The sequence below is a fragment of the Lepeophtheirus salmonis genome, chromosome 10, assembly GCF_016086655.4.
Source record: "Lepeophtheirus salmonis chromosome 10, UVic_Lsal_1.4, whole genome shotgun sequence".
Lineage (NCBI taxonomy): Eukaryota > Metazoa > Arthropoda > Copepoda > Siphonostomatoida > Caligidae > Lepeophtheirus > Lepeophtheirus salmonis.
The window spans coordinates 2,184,580-2,206,156 of NC_052140.2; the positions used below are offsets into that span (position 1 = coordinate 2,184,580).

The window sequence follows — 21,577 nt, forward strand, 5'->3', positions numbered from 1 at the left end:
AAAGAAGTTCTGACATTCAATTATAAACGTACATAATATGAGGCCCGTCAACACAAAAGCAAGTTACAATTATTTTTCACCAAATTAGAGTCAATTTCCATCCCCAAAGTTTTTTGGTATTAACCCTTTTGGGCGTGCCGCAAATTGCAATACTCAAATAAGACAAAATAGATCGCCACAATATAAAAATGAGAAATTGATGGATTTTATGTATTTGAAAAGAGGCCATATCGGCCTCAATTACAGTCTCTTAAGTCTAATAAAGATTTTAAATCATATTTACAATTCTTGGGTGAGTATTTTAACTCATCCCAGAAATTTGAATAATCAGCCTTTTATTTATTCAAATATATCCATGAAATGTTGTTGTTGAAAGTTATTTGGGATTTTCTCCACATCTTGAAATGTCTTCAAAATTGTTTTGATGTTAACACACCACATATGCCCATTAGGGTAATGGCTGTTCGACCTTTTTTTTTTCTTCTTCTTCAAAATGGATTTCCAGCAGTTATCTAAAAACGACAAAAATCACCTTTATTAGATTTTGCTTTTAATCATGCATAAATCACTTTAAAGGTCATTGATATGAATGTATTACTATGATATTTACGTAATATTGTAGAGCGCAGTTCTTGTATAGTTTTGGGTCCACACAAATAAATTTATTTTTAATTTGTAAGTTTAAAAAAATGATGCCCTACATAAATATGGGGGAGCCCTAATCCCGTTCCCCTTGCTTTCTATACATTTGAGTATATAACGCATATATCTCATTGAAAAAAAAAATAGATATAGAGAATGTTTAACGTTCGGCATGACATGTCTGCTGATGCATGGTGCTACTTTTTAAATGATAATCCTGACTAAAAACTTTAGGAAATGGGAAAAACCAAAGCAAAGTTTGTATCAATGGAAAATGATGGCAAGGATATATTTGAATTTTTCTACAGAAGTTCGACTCCTTCTTAGTGTTTAAAATGTGAGATAGTATCAGGTTATGATTTAGTAAAAGATGCCCTAGTGGCTATTCTTGTAGATCAAGCAGTCTTTATAGCATATTACTACATTTTGTCATAAATGGGTTGGGGATTCCTTATAGGGAGGTCATAGAATTATAATTTTATGTCGGATTATCCTCCTCTCCTGAATAATTTATTCTGTTAAGTTAATACAAGATTTGTACGGATCCTATCGTACAAAATAAAGATGAATTTGTGAGATTCATTCTTTCCAATGACTCAATTACAACTAATTTAGATTCTTGAAAGATCTAAAAATTTAAATTTTATTTTATATACATATTTTTAATTCTTCAGTTTGTTTTCGAATAATTATAATAATATAATATTTAGAAATTTTTTAATAAAAGTGATGTGTCATATGAATAGAAAAGACGAAAGTATATATTATTGATTTATTAAAAGCTTAACAAGTAATGCCTTATATTTTGATAACAAAAAGTACCAATTGTCAGCAATACTAACCATATAGAGTGTCAAGCTCTTTCTTACATTGATAAATATATACAAGTAATATTTACAAAGAAGACATATTCTATTTTTACATTTAGGTTACTTAAATCGTTGACACAACGTACAAGGTATGAAATGAGACTTTTAAAAAAATGAACGTTACCTGAGAAAAAATGTTTACAAATTTAATTTTCAAAGTATGCACGTTTGCTAGCCACATTTTTCCCCATCTTTCAGGTAATTTATGGATGCCTTTCCAAAAAAAATTGTTCGTCTTTGGCTACAAACTAACCATCGATCCATTTTTTGGCTTCAGCGTGAGAATCGAAGCATAAATCATTGAGTGCATGGCCCATCGATACAAACAAGTGATAATGGGAAGGTACCGGGTCTGGTGAGTAAGCTGCATGAACAAGAGGTTACCAGTTGTACCATTCAACAAGCTGGCGGGTGGCTATAGAGCGATGCAGTGGTTCGTTCTCATCAAGGAAAATTACCTTGTGTTACCTGACTTCATATTTTGGGCATTTTTGTAGTATAGCATGGTTAAAATCGGTAAGTTTCCAAATATAAAGTATTTGATGGGCTTGAGAAGCGTTTTTCTTCAATTGGTAACGGAAAATCAATTATGTCCGTGCATCGTAGTTTGTAGGCACAAAATTAGACATTTTTACGAGTGAAAAAATTGCGTTGTTGAATGAAACTATACAAACAATATCAAAAATAATGTTGACACATGTCGAAATAAGCATTTAGATTTTTGGACCGGTTTATAATGTCTAATAAGCGACACCTACGGACCAATAACCGAAAGTCAATTTCATAGGCGCATAATTAATGTTGTAACCATTTGAAGAATGTTTAAGAGGAGAGAAGCTTGGCATGTCATGACATTGGACATTTCATTAGATTAGCTACACGCAGCAGCTTCGAGTGTAAGAAAATGGTCACAAGTCTCGCTCCTTATCAAGCAAGAACATAGGAAGGTATTACTCTATTTTAGATCATAATTTATACTCTCATCCCAACAGGTCCAACTCTAGAACCAATCCCTAGCGTTAATCTACGTCATTCTTTATACTTTATACTTAATCTTCTATCCTCAATAGTTAAAGTTAGCTAGGGGTGTGAAAATTGTCTAAATCCAGGAAAGTGTAAATAAAAAAAAAGATTATATTTTGGCAACTTTGATATCATTATAAAAAAGTGCTCTTTGGATTTCCAAAGCTTTCAAACAAAGTAGCGAAATGTACCTGTTAGCTTTAGAAGATACATGGTTGTAAATATGTCTTATTACCTAAGCAAGATGTTTTTTTTGTATGAGACCAGGACAGATGACGTCACTTTATCATTTATGTTGTATGGAATTCTTTTTTTTCTTTGCAGAATTCACCTGTTTTATTAATTCAGTTAAAGACTGAATGAATCAATGGGTCTGCGTAGTTAGTAATCAACTACTATTCAACGCTTATAGCTGTACAAATATTGTTCACGTGGTCTTCGTTTCGTTACTTTATTTTAAAGCTTTGGGATAGGTACTTATAACTATTATCAGGAGTCATACATAAAAATCCTTTTATTCTAGGATTAAAGTATTTAATACACATGTTGAATATGTTTAGGATGAGAAGAAGAGGAAAAAAATTTCGTTACCTTTCAGTAGTTGCAGTTGGGACTGACAATGAGATTGCAAAAAAAAAAAAGGTTTTTATAATTATAGATTCTGAAGAATATAGTGAGCCCTCGCTAGTAGTTATTACAGACCAGGACCTGTCACATATGATTGAAACCCCTACTGGGATTGAGCTTAAGTATTGTTTGAACAGAGTAGAAGGTACATATTCATTCATTTATAATATTTCTATGTTTTTAAGGCTCAATAATATCATGTTATGTACATTATATAACTCAAATTATATATTCTTAAAATATTTGTATATATCACAGTTTCATTCTTTGGGGGTAAACTGGTGAAAGGACGAATCAATCAACCTGAGATTTGGCAAGGTAATGTTTAACTGCGTCCTGGGTAACCTGATCGATTAAATTTTCCTATTTTTTGTAAATAATGTTTCCAATGGCAAATTAAATTTCACTTTTTAAATTCTTTTTTTCTAATGAACCAAAAAAATTATTAAATTAAGAATGAAAGAGTGAGTAATTATGAATTTAATGTACTTGTAAACCCCCTCAACCTCGAGGGAGACTGTTAGAGGGCAACATATCTTATGTATGAAAAATCAAAAATGGTATATTCCAATCATCTTTCATTTTGTCAATGTTTGATTTGGGGTATTTTATGTATTCAAAATTGAGGGGAAAGCTTTGATTTAAAGGGTGGTTTGTTATGATGTAAGCTTCAAATAAACTTGAAAATCATTTCGAACAAGTTGGAGCATCTCTGCTGGTAAATCTATATTTAACCATCAATCATTTAGATTTATTCCTTGCTTTTGTTGAAGATTTATTTAATAAATATGATTATATGTATAGGTGTAAAAATATGACCTGCCGGTAGGCTAAAAAAAACTAAAAGTGAAAGATAGAACGACGTAGCTCAATAGACAACACGCTAAAGAGAGAGTATTCTCTCGAGACAATATGCGTAGGTTCGCGCCCTGATATTTTCTCTAGAAGGAAATGTACAGTATCTATATGGACTTCAAAGAAGATTCCTAGGTTAGATGCAGGGTTAATAGAAATAAAAGGATATACCATAACGCGTGTACGACTGAAGTTTGACTTCCACCACGCTTTAATATTGACGTCATAGTAGATGATTGGCTGTGTGTTTTGCGTTGGGTACGATACATCAAATTAAAAATTGTAGCAATAGTGACGTAATAGATTATGAGTGGTTACGTGTTTTGTCAAAATCTGCCTGTCTTGCCCAGCAGTCGGTACAATACATTAGATTAAAAATTTTAGCAAGCTCGATTACATGATGGTCTAACCTTGTATTTCTATTAACCTTGTGTCAGATGGAGTAAATGTAATACTACAATGTTTGATACGTGCAACTCCATCTGACGGATTAAAGGAACATTAAAAAATAGACATGGTAACCCTGCCAATTGGACGAATGTTTGGGAGTAGAGCACCTTAGCTGTCACTACATTTCCGTAGATTAGCCAGAAACAGCTATGAGGTGAAGGAAATTGATACAAATCCCATTTCCATGTCTATCAAGGATAAAGGCAGGAATTACAATGATGAATATTAATACTCTAACGTACAACAAAGACTTCAACTTATAACTCTGCAACAAATGATCAGCCTTACTCTTTGTCTTTCCCTCACTAAATTGATCATTGAATAACCACGGATCAGGCTGCAACTACAACAAGTTTCCCACCCATCCAAAGTCATATTTTTCACAACTACTATTATTGGACACATAAATTTAGTATATTATTACAAAACTATACAAATGTAATTGTTAATATGTATTAATCAATACATGAACACACAATCAATAAACAATGCCCCCTAGTGGAAGATTTTTATGTTATAAAATTTAGTAAATCTCCTATACTTTCCATCATAACGTGAGTGAAAATGATCTAGTGAAGAAAAAACCAACTACGAATTAGTAAATCTTCCGCAAATAATAAATACTTAAATTTCAAAAAATATTGTACAAATGGGGTCAAGAACATTTTATACAATTACTTGATCGAAATTTTAAGTTCACGTATGAATCTTATTTTAGTGAGGTATTTAATTGATTAACATGTACCTGCAATGTATTTAAGTGTATATAAATACATTCTTTACTTGCACTTAAATAGATGGCAAGTACCTGTAAATTACTTATATTAATAGTAACTCTACTTTTAGAATAAGTTAATTACTGGAAGCTAGCTGTGACATTTGTTGTAAAGAGGACAGTCTATCATTCGAAATGTAGACAACAGATCTAATCAACTTGTTACAAAAGATGAAATATTTATTGGTTTTAAAGCATTTTTAAACGAAATGGGTGAAATATTTTTCATAATTTTCTGTCAAAAGTAACTAAGTATTCATTTGTACTACTTTTAAGTATCAGTACTCATGTTTAATGAATAACTAAGCATAATTCATAGTACTTAAGGACACTTATGTACAAATACCAATCTACTTGGCCCAATTTTGAGGATAGGATGAAACTTGTCAATTTCCAAGTAGAAGTAATGATTAATTCTTTGTCAAAAAACCTTAATACATACACATTATGAATATTGAGAGTTAAGGAACTTAATGAAGTAATGGATTTGGATTAAATCTGCTATTAAAATGCATTAAATTAATTATATCAAATACACTTCATATATGCCCCAAAACTTCCTTATAGTCATATATGTATATATTTCTGAGGGTGGATAGGAAGCTATAAATATAAATGTCATGTAATTATCACACAATGTGCGTCTTAATGAATTCATTTTTTTTCTGAATTGATGTTTGACATGAATTAGTGATGCAATGAATATCTAAACATCTGGAACTCAACTTCTTGAAATTTTTCGGTAGGGTATATTTTTAAAATGTTAATTGATTAATTAATTGTCTTTGGATGCAATTGCTAATGTTTGATACACAACAGTTGAGGACAGTTTGCCGAAAAAACAATCATACATATTTAATATAATGATGATTTATGCTGCAATACTATATAATTTTGATTCCCATATTTGCCACAAATTGCAATCTTTAAGTGTGCATTAATATAAAATTGATTCATTTCAGACTCTCAATTTTCTTTAAACATTTATTGGGCTGAGTATTTGTTAAGATTTCTGTTACAGCGGCTTTAATAGTGGTTCGACCACGTGTTCAGTGACGGAGAGTAATGCACGACTTTTTTTGTGGGAAGTTATAGGAACTTAAGTTTCAGGTGAACTCAGAGTAGAATTGAAAATCAAAAGCGGAGTAATTCCTACCTATATCAACGCTTGTTATGAAGTATAATTTGTGTTTGCTTGCTTCATCTCACAGCTTGTCTCAGCTAATCTAACCTTATGACTGCTAATCAGTTCGAGACTTGACTTGGACTCAAACGTCATTTCAAATGTTTCAGTAGATGTAAGTATCAATGATTACTCGTTGAATTGATATGGACTCGAGCAAAGAGTTGATACTTGACTTGATCTTGCCGTATTAGGACTTTTTCCCGCCACGTGTTATTGTTACATTCCCCCCAAAATGCAGATACAGTTAATACAACCTGTGCAAATACAAATAATGCATGTATAGCGAACACAAATTCTAACATTTAGCGGATTATTGTATTATTAGTTATATACATAGATCACACAAACATGAATTATGAACACAGTTTCATAGAACGATTACTCCCTTAGATGATGAATAATTTAATTGGAGAGGCTTGATCCTGTTACATAACTTGAAGTATAATAAATGAGCCTATCTGCACTTAATAAGTCATGTGAATAAAATTGATTGTATTGTGCATACCTACAAGAGACGTGCAAACAAATATAATTGAAATGAGTAGGTATATAACTGATCCCTAATTTCCGGTACTGAGTTCTAGTCAGCCCTTTGCTATAAAAGTTCCCGACCCTTAACGGATTCTCCTCTAAATTTCAATTTGTCAAAGTTACAGGATCTCGTGAGTAAATAATAATTATTGTAAAATTTATTTTAATTTTAAAAAGGCTTAATAAATTTAAGCCAGTATTACTACTAATACACATATTTTTGTTTATCATTTTCCAGATTTTTATCATTATCATTAATAGTGCACGAGTTGTTTTTAGAGCCTCCGGATCATGTTTTTTTATTCATTCTATAACCCCATCCGACCCACTTAAAACATGATGATTAAATAGTAAGTAATGAACAAGCTAATTTTCGATGGAGCTGAATGTTGGATAATTGAGAAATACAGAACCCGACCTGCGGACTAAAAGTCAACTCACAGATATCTAGAGTCCATGTAACTCTTACTATAAAAATGTGAGACATCTGAAACTGCTTCAAAATACATATTGAAAAAAACGGAGTCATTCCAGCCTATGTCACTGTCAATAGAGTGGGCCTTGTGTTTCTTTACCTCATATAACATCTCATTTTCTTAACCAAAATAACGGGTAATCAGCTCTTCTAAAAAATTTATTCAAACTGTTATAATGTTAAATTGGTTTTTTTCTTTTCTACAATTTACAACCAAAGTATAATTTTGCAGGCATATTTGTGACTAGCATTTTTTTTCACGGTTTTACGGAGAGTCCAGGATGTGTCTGTGTGTTTTTTGGTTTTTTTTTAAATGACACTTTAAATGCCCTTTTTTAACAATATAATATATTTTCGGACAGGCTTATTTAACAAAAATTTCCCCTTACGTCACAATCGCGTCAGCTGTGGTTCCTCTACCTCAAAGATCAGTACAAATTATTAGTTCACTAACCGGGTCTTTAACGTATTTTGAAAAACGTTTTGGTGGTAACACGTGTATTAGTATCGGTTCGGGACTTGTCCAAGCTTGCTGTTATAGCTAATCATATGTTAACCTTTAGCATGTGTATTTTTAGTTAGTACAATTCATTCGAATAAAGTAATAGAGTCCAATCGTGTCTAACAGGCACTTGATTTAATCGTGTCACACTACAAAGCGACCATATCCAGTTATCAAATTTGGAATTGTTACAAAATAGAAAATAGGATCAAGGAAGTAACTTGTACTAAGCGGTCGTTTTTTCGGTATCCCTGACCTGACTGCTTAATACAGGTTTAATCGATACCGATAGACATCTCTATTTGAGGGTGTAATACAACACCTTTTTCTTAGTTTAGTAGTTGGAGAACTGGTTTGGACCCGCTATCAGGGACATCACTAGTATGTACTATTGACTATATGCGAAGTACCTTTTACATACATTGGCAAACGTAATTACTCTTTGCCCTATAGCATACAATTCTTTTATTACAAAAAAAGCAAAAACAATCCGTTAATGAATACATTCATCTATGTAATTTAAACATTATGTGCATTTGAACAAAAGACACCAACAAAATTTGATTAACCAAAGGAAATTTGCATAATTAGTTCAAAGAAAAGATGTTTTGAGCTCCCTTTTGTTTTGAACTGCTGCTTAAGTAATGATTTAAATAACAAGGATGGGCATATTCTTTTCAAAAAACTTAGAGTACCACACGTCTATGTATAGATTGTTATATGTAAATAAAATATTGACATAAGTTTAAGAAACAGTGATAAATCCTAATATCTAGTCGTTTTATCCTTTAAAAAATCATTCCTTATATAAAGTTTAGCCTCTGAGGACAGCCGGCCTTTGCTTTTGCAGAATGTATATATATTTTTTGTTCAATTTACCTTTATTTAAGAAAGGTTAATCCTTATTATGGCTTTTTTTAAGTAAATTTTGTCAATATTTCATTTAATGTCTGTTTAAAAAAAAATTTATTGCTCAAATTTCAACACAAAAGCAATCTATAATTATTAAATTGAATTTGGATTTCATTTGTATTCTTCGACGAATATTCGCCAATTTCAATTATAAATTATTTTCATTAACTCATTAGAGGCGTCGCAATAATTGATCATCAGAATTCAAAAGGCCATTATAAGTATTTGTAATCAAATAAAAGGTTTTAAGCCATAGCTAAAGTTTCTTGGGTATCTTAACTCATCTCACAAATTTGAATACAAGATCCTATAATTGACTTAAATATGACAAATGACCTTTTCTTCGAAAAACTTTTTCTTATTTTAATGAATTTTCTTATTTCTTTTTTCAATATAGCGCAAGGTCTATTGGAAATCAGAGTAATTAACGTGGCCCAAGGACGGATCTGAACCAAATCGAGGGTACACCTTCTATTCCCTGTCACGTACTTTTGTTTTCATATTTCTAATATTTTGTGTAAACATCTGTAGTTCCAGTAAAAATTTTACTATATTTGTCTAAAATGTATTTATGTAGTCAAAATATTTAATAAAATATAAAATATATAAATTCTCCAAAGTTGAAGTATATTAAGATAATATACATATTTTATTGAAAAGGGTTATAAAAAACCTAATATATATTATTTTTACAAAGATTCAACTATGTTTTTAACTCATCTCGCATTTGGACTCAGAAAAAGTATCTGCTATGGCCAATATAATATAACTCAATAAGTTTAAAAGTTTTACATCTATGGGAATATTGTAGGGAGGTTGTGAAGAAGCTTTCTAATTTGCTTATAACTCGAGGATCCTTTAAATACGTGGATTTCGTGTAATGGTTGATGAAATAACTATCAAAGAAACAAAAAAAGTATGAGTGACGAATACAAATTAATACAATATGTATAGGCAGCTGATTTAAAAAAATACATAGTAGCAAATGTCTTACTTCCGCCCTCTCCTTGCACTCACCCATATGCCCACCCCTATATATATATAACCCAATAATTTAAAAAATCTCATCAATTACATCATGAAATTATAAGTACCGACAAGAGGGATTCGACCTCTGTCCAACAAAGACATTTATCTCAATTTAACTTTTGATTCATTGGTTATTTTGTTCTGTTTTTGTTCAGTAATGACGTCATTTATCTTACAATATATACAATAGCGACATTACCCAATTTATTAGACGTCAACAAACAGATAAGCAATGTTTTATTAATATCCCCAGACAATCCTCAGGTTTACTTTCTGTTAATCATGAGCACGTTCTCACATAATTACTCAAAACAAATATGTTCTCTACTCAAGAATGAAAACCTCTTGAGAAAATAAAAACCTCTGTTTGGATTCTCATTTAAAGACCCATTTATTATTTTAATGAATATAATGTGCTTCCCCTCTTAATGTGAGCTTGCAAGACACGTCCATTTTTGAAAATGAATAAATGAGTTATTTTACACTACTCTGTACTCAGAGCATGATTATATAAGTTGATCTAAACATCAGCAGCAAGTTTTCATTTATTTTTCAATAGGGTTATTAAAAAAACTCAATACATAAATATCTTTTCTTTTTTAATATGACACGCCCGTTCGATTGAAGTCCTAATGTATACTCAAAAATGACTTCAATGAAAAAATACAATTATACAATCAAACAAATAAACCGACGACAGTCTTTGCTTTATTGGTTAGATATGAAAATGTTCCTGTAATTAATCTCGCCAAAAAAAAAAAAGATTGCTCAAATAAATCCTTGCTAAAAATAAACTATAAAGAGTAAAATCCAAAAAGTTGTGAAAGAAGTGATCATATCTATTTCCACGCCCTACAAGTCATTATAAGGCAACAATCTTCTAATCGTACTTTATCATTAATCAAAACCCTTTCATACGTACGTAATGAGTCGTCATAAGTTTGCTTCAAGATTTCTCTCTTGCTTTTATATAATGCTGCTATTGTATAACTACCTATTTATATGCTAATATTCATATAACAATATGTGTTCAAAACACCTATAAATCATTGATGTAAGCATTAATACAATCATATTATAGGTCTTTGTGTTGAGTTAGAAGAACTGAAAGAATGTAGCTCCCCTACACCTACTATCCAAGAGCAGAGTGATGGTCCAACGCCTTTTTAATATAGGTATATGTACAATAGGCCGGTTTGTTTTTTAACTTTGAACACGGCTAGTGCGAAAAAGTAGTCATGTGATAAGACAATAAATCACGAAAAGTTTCATTGTCTGCAATATTAATTTTAAATTTCACACTTATGATCCCATTGAATTCAGACATTAGGGAGGAGAACCTTCACTATTTAAAATAACATTAGTTCAGGGAAAAAATTGTCAAATTATATTTAAACATTTATTCTATTAAGCATTACATAACATCAAAAATATGCTTGAATGTATAGTAAAAGAATGAACAAAAAAAGAAAAACTAACTAAAGTACCAATCATATTTTCTTTTAATCATAAAACTGTTGTTTTTCAGTACATTTTGCCCCCCCCATAATGAGGGTACAGTGAGCTTACGCAAATTGTAGCAGTGCCCATTCGAGCTCCATAAAAGTCAATCTTACTTGCAATCAATGCAGGACAATTAAAAAGAATTTGTTTCAAATTTATCAGCTTTCATACGCTGTATTATTGGTTGGAATACGTCAACAACCAACGACAATGGAGACAGAAAAGCAATGGACCGCAGATCTTCTCCGCACCCATCACTCTTTATAAAGGAATGTCGCAACATTGGCAATTACTCTATTGAGCAAGCCCGTAAGGTCAGGAGGCTCATTCACAGCAGCGAGACCCTCTCCAGGAAGACAGAAAGTAGGGGACACAGCAAGATTGTCACTGAAGGCTATGTTGACCAGTGTGGTCTCTGAAATTGAAACCAAGAAGTACCAGAAAGTTAGAAAATGATGAAAGAGGCAGGTTATACAGCCCTGGTTGGATGCAAACTACCTCGAAAAGGGATATTGTTTGCAAAAAAGACTCAGCAAGCAAATAACCATAAGACATCTAAAGATTAGAGCAAGAAAAACCTCACCGATTTCTGGTCTCCAAACTTGTGCCTCCCCCCTCATCACCGAACTGCTCGCCATTGGACAATTGAAAATCGGGCTCCATGTAGATGAAGGCCTGCAAAGTCTGCTATATTATGTTGATTATCTAAAGGCATCTTTGAGAAGAAGGAGTGGGTTGACATGTCTAATGACCACGTCATCAAGGTGTGCAAGTCCTACAGACCCAAACTGATAAGGATGACATTTTGAAAAATAATTGTTGATATTATCAGGTATAAATATAAATTAAAAAGGTCAGGTTGCTCATGATAAAGTCGATTTAAATCTTAATTTACAAGATATTAAGAGAATATTTCAGTCTCTGGGGTAAATAAACACCCACAAGAGACAAATGAAGGATTAATAAAATTATCGTATCGATCAAAAACAAAGAATGTATATATTAATTTATACTTTCGAAAATGAGAATGAAATGAGTGTGTTGTATAAGTTTGATGTGTCAAAAGTCAAATTTGAATAGGTCTAACCGAGATGTGCAACTTATCAAGAAGACATTATAAGTCAATTACATTTTTCATAGGTTATTTACTTAGCAATAGATCACTTTTCCCCACTCGTCATAACTCAAATTCGAAAGAGGTTGATAGACAAACCGGCCTAATTCACGTATATACATATAGGAGAAATGGTATAACACAAAGATAATATTCATACGATGGATGGATGCTCCAACTACGTATAATAAAATATTTAAATAGAATTGCGTAATATGGTCTAATTTCTTGATGATAAGATCAAACCCCACTACACAAGATTCAACAATATATTATGATATGTACATATATAATTGAGCAATTAAATAAGGTCTTCCATTATGAACACAATATAATTTTAGTATTCTTATTATGTATCAAAAACAAAATGATAATCTCTGTTTTTTCTAGAGAAATGCGAAAAAAGTAGATCTAGTCCAATTTATCTAACTTTGTTTTCTTATGCCAAAACATCCTCAGTTTAGAGCGTTTTCATGTGACGTCGACATTGCTAATGTCAGCCATTTTGGAGGCGTAAACAATCAAGTTTTATAAGAATGAAATCCGTTTTTTATTAATATTAAGGAAAATTGTGAACTATTTGATGTCAAAAATTGATCAATTTGTCAATTTTGTATGGACCAAGAAATTAAAGGAATTAAACTTTATTTTCTATGAAAAATCTAACCTTTATTACAATTCAGGCTCTATTATCTATTACAAGAATGATACTAAATTTTTATGCAGTCGTATTTCCATTTGTAGACAATCAATTTATTTTGACTTTAAAATAAATGGAAGGTTGAAAATTTCAAAGTGTCACATATCAAATACATAATGTTTTTTTTTATATTTACATAACTGTGAATAAAATCCAATTTTTAAAACTTATATATCAAAGTGTTTCTAAATAGATATACAGTATATCATACAACTTATTTATGCTCGAAATGTGTCTGTAAAAAGGAGAAACTATATACAATTTATCCTTTAAACAAGTTATTAATTTTCAAACAAATTAACAAATTCCCAAAAATGTATTTCTGCTTCCAGAGATGTGAGTGGTATTGATACCAAGTTAAGATATCCGTACACACATCAATAGTACGAGTATATGTGTCTACCCAGGGCCGGTGCTATAATTATTTTTCTAATAGGCCCTCATTACATTTTTTTACAAGTCATAACGTCACCCCCCCCCCCTTAAACATTTCCGCAGCACCTTATATTGTGATTTCCCACCAGCTATTGTCACGATAGTAAAAAACAAAAAGGGGATACCGTGAGACAATCCCTACTTCGTACACAGTATACCTGGTTAAACTCCCATGATCTCTACTTTGATACTTAAATTAAATAAAAATATTTTTTTTACTAATTAACAAGCAAATAGTGTTATATGTAAGTAGGCGTATATAGGTAGGTATACTGGAGTTGATAATTACAATTCGTCATTTAAGTAAACACCAGATCTGCTCTCGAGTCATTTTTTTCGAGTCCAAGACAAATTGCAAGACTTTTACACTTGAGTATTCTGAATATAGTCTGAATTTGCAAGCTAATTAGAATTGTTAGTTCAACTAATGGACGTACGAACAAGTATTTTAATATTTCTTAATTGATAACTTCTGTGTTAATTAAAATTATTATGAGATGTTGTTTTTTCTTTTGTGTGTGTGAACTAATTATATTTTTATATGCATTACGCATGCAAGTAAATAAGTGATTAGTTGATAAAAACGTTCATAACAAATATAAGTCTTCTTAACTCTCGGAGGTCCATAGTATTGTTGTTAAGTATAGTGGTATAATAGCAATATCAGAGTACTTACGCTTTTATTATGACACTATACTAAATTTGTATTGGAACGTGTTCTTGCCTCACACTTGCATTTTAAATAAATTGACGTATGAATGACATAACTTATAAATTTTTGAGCTAGAAGATGGTACTTTATCAGGGCATGACTTCGAAGACACACAAATTTACATTGTTTTTTTTTTTTTTTTTTTCAATGTTTTCGTTGCCCCTAATTAGTGTTGTCAACGTCGATTGGTTAATTAGAAAAAACAATTATTCAGCTGTAAACAATTATCAAGAATTATTTAATAATAATTCCACAGTTGGGAAGAATTGTCTAACTACCAACTGAACTTGGACATTACTTCTGATTCTTTTTGTATGAAAGGTTGTGTGATGCAGTAAGGTATTGATACAATACAATGTCAAAATGAGAATTGTATTTTATAACGTATATACAGCCTGCGGATGCCCCTGTAAGTGCAAATGTAATTTACCTTAAATAAATTTTTGTTTTCCATCTTTACTGAAATAAGAATCGAAAAATATCTCAATACAGTTCCTCATTTTTGTTTTGGAACCTGCGCAGTGTACATGGGCGTCCGAAGGAATTGTTTTTTAAATAAAGTTATTCGACCAAATTATGCACTAGAGCAAAGATTTAACTTTTGAAATGTTTTAGAAAAAAAATTCCAGAAACACTCGCCCCCTCCCCAATAAAAAAAATATATCTATATATTTATACAATCTAATGGACGCCATGGTGTACATTACTTTATATTGTCATAAAATACAACATTTTTGTAACTCTAAATTTATGGCTCATCCCCAGAGAAAAGTTTTAAGAAAAAAATTAAGATGAACCTTATCGTTTCGACAAAATAGACAGTGAGGGGGTACTGAACAGTTGGGATAACAATAATAATTGAGGCAGGGACTAGTTTTAGTGAGAGCTGTGCCTGGGGTCAATTATTTCTCTACTTTTTGAAAATTTGTATTTAAATTCGAATCTAATTTTCTTTAAAAATAAGATTTGGGACCTTTTAGAACTTTTTTTAATGAAAATAAAACCAGGCCTGCACTTCCATTAGACCCCTTCTAATGCAGAAGCATAGACTTGAATGTCTCATGACCGGCCCTGCGTACATACACATGTTTGGTGATATTCTTTCAACTTGATCCTTCTCTTTTCTGATACATTGTACATATATACTTCATAACTTTTGCATTTTCTAGGGGCGCAACTAGGGGCTCTTTTCTATTATGAAAACCCGTCTTACACCTCTGATATTACATATTACCCTGTAATCGATTGCTGTTATTAACTATGAAACCGTAACGTGGTTTTGAATAAGGAAAAATATTGATGTTAAATATACTATTATTATATCACAATAGAACTGTACATTTAATACTATGTAATTAATTATTAGTCTAGAAGTCGGAAAAAGTTATTAAACTGCAAGAACAAATTGAGTTTCAAGTATTTGCTCATAAATCCAAATAGAACCAAAGCCCTTAAATATTTTTATCGAGTCTAGTTCAAGTTCTCAGGAAATAAGATATACTATAAAGAGTATCCAGTGAATAATATCATAGGATTTTCGAGTGCAAGTTAAGTATCGAGAGTATGATCAAGTCGAATCGAGTCGCAAGTCTCGTGTTCATGTCTCCACCTCCGTTAACGATCATTATTAACTAATATATTAATATCAGTACCAATGTCCAAGTCCTCACATTTCATTTGAGCTCATTACAATTCCTAAGTTATAATATAGGGCCCCATGGTGTTAAGGTTTAACTTGAGTGATTTATAATATAACTTTCCAAGTTCTCAAATTAGCTATCTAGTCCCTGTTAAGGCTCAAGTCTATCAAAGCTGTTATCATTATTCTTTAATTCTTGAGGATGGAACATCTACAAAAATGTACATCAGATGCGTCTCCTCAGAAATGACGGGGAGAAACACTGACGATGTGTTTGATATTTGTAATTGTAAGACTTGTTAGGACTTGGAGTATAATTGAGGATTGACAACATCCGAGTCATTTTTGCTTATGTCTTTACTAGATACGAAGTGGGATTTTTATTGATTCCCTATCTCCCATAGTTGATAAATGGAGCTTATCCCATGAAACACCGTGACAGCTAAGCTGATTCTCAACACATCGTTATCTTTATTGTATCTTACAAGCTTTCCTCTTAAAAAGAATTTTAAAAATCCCAAAATCGGTTGAAAGGTAGCAAATTCCTCCAAACTATGGAATTATAATTTAATCATGAACTGTCTAAAATTATTTACAGCTCAACAGCAAGTGCTAATTAAAATTTGTCCCATCTTAACGTTGTTCAAAACATTAATAAAGGGAAAAGAAGCAGACACATTACCAGTGTTAGCAAGGTAACTTCGTACCTACCCAACAATCTTTTAAATTGTTAGGATTACCACGAGTTAATTTTCAGTCTCTTTTCGGTGTTATTTTAAATATAGACAGGTCGTATTTTTTACAAATCTACCAAATTGTTTATGACTTTGACTCTTTTTTCTTCCAAAGTTATACCCGAAAGGCTCAAGAGAACGGTAGGGTTTTTCTTTCTCCTTCTCGATTGGTTAAAGTTGTCAGTTGCTATATATTCCTATTTGAAAGTTATAGAAGGATTTATATTTCGTAGAATTACTACTTAATTTAATTATTTAGTATAATTAGCGCATATATTTTATATAATTGTTATGTGTAGTACAGTCTATTGTAATTATCAATCAACTACGGATAAAAAGTCTCCAGACTACTCTTCCATGAAATTATTTAGCTTTACGAAAGACATAAATAAAACTAATCCCATCAAACGTGCGAACTATACTCCAACCAAATTGATTATTGATCTAATTTATTAAGAGTTAATTATTTAAGTATATTATTTTTATTATTTTCAAATATTAGTATTTAAGTGTATTGTATATAATTAGGATTTTAAAGAGTTCACGGAACTCAAGTATTTAATATTCAAAGAATGAATCCTGCTCTTTTTGAACTTTGAATGTATTCCTAAATATTCACTTTTTATATTTTTAAACGAAATATTAGAAACTATTTTATTAAAATTAATAATTTGAGGTCATTAATCATGAAAGAGGAGCAACAACCCTCAGTTGTTGCAATAGTTAGTAGATGATGATCATATTTATGTTGTAGCTGTTGATAAGTTGTCTGTTTGCTCTTTCCCATGAGTCCTTGAGCTACACCTCTAACGGAGGGTTGTAAATCCAAAGCAGTTTGCTGTTGGTAAACTAAACGGTGTTTTCTAAAGCTGTTACCATTATTATTTCATTCTTGAGGAGAAGAAAACATCTAAATACAAAGTTTAAGCACGAATGTGTGTGTACATGAATGACAAAGAGTGTCTCTGAGGATTTATTGGAAAGTTATAAGTCCTTGTTGTACTCAGAGTAGAATTGAGGATTGAAAACTGATTAGCATAGCTCCTCACAGCTAATTTAGTGAAACGTCATAGCAGCTACACTGCTTTCCTCTCAAACATTATTCAAATTGTCTGGGTTACCACGTGCATTATAAGTTTCTTATTTTGTACTTCATAAAAATACTCCCAATTTACAAACCTATCTATAAATGTAGATATAACTCAGGATCTTAGATCTATTTTTATACTTGTACATTATCATTTAATTAGGGAATCCTCTCCTAACCACAGAGTAAAACCATACAAAATACATTCTATGAATCTTAATTAATTATATGAAATGAATAATACAACACACATTTATTTATGAACAAGTTGGATTAATAAAATAAATGCTACTTCTGTTTTTGGTCTCCATCCGGCTTCTTGAGTATACCGTTATTTTATACATAGTTAGGTTAGGTTGAAATATCTGTGTGCACAGGAATATAAACCATCCATTAAATCTACACAACAACAAATAGACAATGGAAATAGAAACCAACAGTAGATACAAGGAACAGATATGTAGTTAGGTATGTATATGAACATTCATATATGAAAGTAAAAGGTTCATAATAGAAGATAATTAATTAATGTTTTGACCCATTTTTATAAGTCGCATATATACCCAGAAATAGTGTATCATTTATCATGAGACTACAATGAATATCTATACTCCGTTATTCCAAATCTATCTATCATTTAAAATGTGAACATTATCTTGTTGTAAATATTATTATAATGTTATCCTATGAGATTATCTTAAGTGGAATTATGGCAATTACATCTAATAATCAAAAGTGGGACTGGGATTCAAGACTTGCGACTCAGTTTAGTGAAAGACTCACGACTCGACTTGGATGATTATTTTATACTAAACTAAAGAAAAGTATAAAGGAGGGTTGTATCAGTCTAGTCCCATCCAACGCCCAATCCCATCTCGTCCCTGCAAAACGTCCCAAATTTTAAAGCACCCTCTACAAAATATCACTTTCCCTAATATTGAGTTAAAGTACCGTCTGAATTAGATTAATAAAACTTCAAGTATATTTAAAGCACGCTAACATTTTACCATTATTCGTAATTTAGGACTAATTTAGGTCTAAATCTATCTTATATAAATAATATAAGATCGATTTATAATGGCGTCACTGATAGTATCTATAATGACGACATTTAGCAGAAAACATCCAAGGACCTCTTCTTTTGAGCAAAGATTTGAGACTCGATCTGGACTTCCCGTGGTATAAGGACTTTTTCCCACCTCTGTTCCATAGAAAAAGAACTAAGATTCTTACATCATAATTTATAAAGGTAGGCATGGCAAGCAAAGGGTTAAAGTCATAAACATATCAGTTAATGATGAGGGATTCTGAAAATATTATATCTATATACAAACTATAGCGTTATTATATACTTTTTATAGACTTCCTTTGTCTTTAGGATTAATGAAAGGACAAAAAGACAGAAGTTATTTAAGGTTGAACTTCTTTAGGTGAAATACAACAATGAATAGATTACAAATGTATCAGTGTGTGATGCAAAACAAAACAACCACACAAAAAAAACATTAAGGGATACGATTTCTTGTCTATCATCTTACATACATTAGAGGATACAATTCAATCTTCAATGTGTGAAATTCAATATCCTTCTATTAATAGGTAATGAACCCATATTATCTAAGTATGTACTTAGTTAATTTGAGTTTGGATTTCATTCCATGAATTTTCTCATAAATTGAATGTTCACTTCTATTTTACAAAAAAAAAAAAAATCAAGGATCAACAAAGTGGGGTTGAATAACTAATAGCAATAAATGGTTGTAACTAATGATGTGTTACGAATACAACTCGCCAATGATAACTCGAGTTTTATAAAGTAACCCTAAAACTTGACTCGGGCGCCTAAAACACGAGTATTACTCGGAACTTTCCAATTACTCGAGACGAATTATCTTCTCCACACTGGCCTTTTTGGTACATAAGTACATTCTTATTACTAGAAGAAGAAAATACGCTGAGTTTTGATTTGTTAATGCTAGTGTGTTTCCTTTACACAGCCTGCACCCCAGGCACATAGATGGTTAAAAAAATAATATGAAAACACATCACCGGTTACACTGTATGCACTAGTGCACTCTGATATATATCATAAACATATTTTGATCTAAGAAATAATATTGTAGTACTAGTAATCAAATATTCCAGGCGTGTGCATATAGCATGGAACGTGTATACAGGGTGCACTGTATATATAGTGATCTTTAATGTATATCATAAAAATATTTTTGATCTAAGAAATAACAATAAATTATTGCGGACGTGTTGCATGTATAACATGGGCACTGTTTATGCTTGATATTGGTTTCTCTTCAGTATTTGTTAAGATTTGAATTAAATATACAGGCTGGTATGTTTAAATGAATTTTGTTTATTTTTAATTTTGAACGCTCTAATGACTAAAGTACTCATCAGTGATCTCAAAAGATGATCATTTCTCATCAATCAGCCTATATCCATCTGTCTGAGTAAGACTGATACATACGCGTTTTTTTCTCTTGGCCACATACATAATTCATTCCCAAGTCAGAACTTTGTGTAATAACAATGTATTTTATTTAATTAATTATCTTTATGATTGCCTTAAATTAAGTTTTATCAGACAGAGGTGTTTTTATATCAACCATAATCCATTTAGTTGTGTATAATATGTAAGTATTTTATGAGTGTCTGTAGTGTACACTTTTCAGACATATTTATTGTATAAATACATTAACATAGAGCAATAGAAACAAAACTTGAGATTTTTATTACATTCACTTAAAGCAATTGGTATATATGTAGAGTTGTTAGTCCAAAGCATTTTTTAGTTTTTTTTTTTATGACGACAGCATGAATAGTGTTTTTTATCTTCTTAAATTGTAGTTATTAATCTTTTAGTCTTGAGGAGAGAACATGTAAGTGAGTGCATATAAAAGACATGGAATAAGCCTCCAGATTTGTTGCGGAGTTATAATTGAAAGTCCTTGTAAGGCTCAGAGTAGGATTGAGGATCGAAAACGAAGAAAATACTTGCTATTTTAAAATGCTCAAAATGCTATTGATTTACATCCACATAGATATGACTTTAACAAAACAATATCCAAGTTTCCCCAATTCCCTCTAGGAAGGGAAATTCAATCTCAGAGTGTTAAATAGAGCCTTGAGGACACTCAATTGTCTTCCATGAATATGTATGTGCAATACACCGTACATTTGTTCGTTCAGTTCCTGACGAGGAAGAAATGTAAGGGCGTTGTTCCTCTAGTCTCTAAGTACATTTTTTTGCAAGTTATAAGTAATACTTTATTTAATTGCGTTTGGCACAAAAATAAGTATGTACTCGTTTATAGAGGTAAATATGCTACAGGGTGTCATATATTCAATGTCGTTTTTTTTAAGTGTATGAAATTAAACCTTTTTTCTAAAAGTAATTGAATTTCTTAGACTTTTATCCTCTAAATGATGTATGTGTGGATTGTTTTCATAAACAAAATATTTACCCTTTCCCACTAAAAACGACACTGCTTAGGCCAAACTTCCTTTTTTTTTGGAAATCTTTTTGGGAAAAACAAATTTTTTGAAAACTCAAAAAATTAAATTTCCTTAACAAAAAATTAAATTTCATTAACAGAAAATTAATTTAAAAAAAAAAAAATCAAATATTTAATATTTAATAAAAGGATTTCAAAAATTCAATGCTCTTCACAAAAAAATTTCAAATATTAACTGAAAATTATTGTTTTTGAAAAAAAAATTTCAAATATTTAATTTTTGGAAAAAAAAATTCAAATCCCCTCA

The 21,577-nt window shown here is 31.1% G+C and overlaps 1 long non-coding RNA gene across 5 annotated transcripts in view; it reads right to left on the reverse strand.

Annotated features, from left to right (window-relative positions):
• Window positions 1-21,577, reverse strand: part of LOC121125155 (uncharacterized) — a 207,626-nt gene that overhangs the window by 58,816 nt on the left and 127,233 nt on the right. The window contains exon 6 of one of the 5 annotated variants that reach the window (XR_011782069.1): window positions 284-512. The exons of 2 other annotated variants lie outside the window; for them this stretch is intronic. This is a non-coding gene — a long non-coding RNA (uncharacterized lncRNA). Of the gene's footprint in view, window positions 1-183; window positions 513-9,382; window positions 9,744-21,577 lie in introns of those variants that run through there. 2 more of the 5 variants (XR_011782071.1, XR_005866560.2) reach the window with 2 other exon arrangements.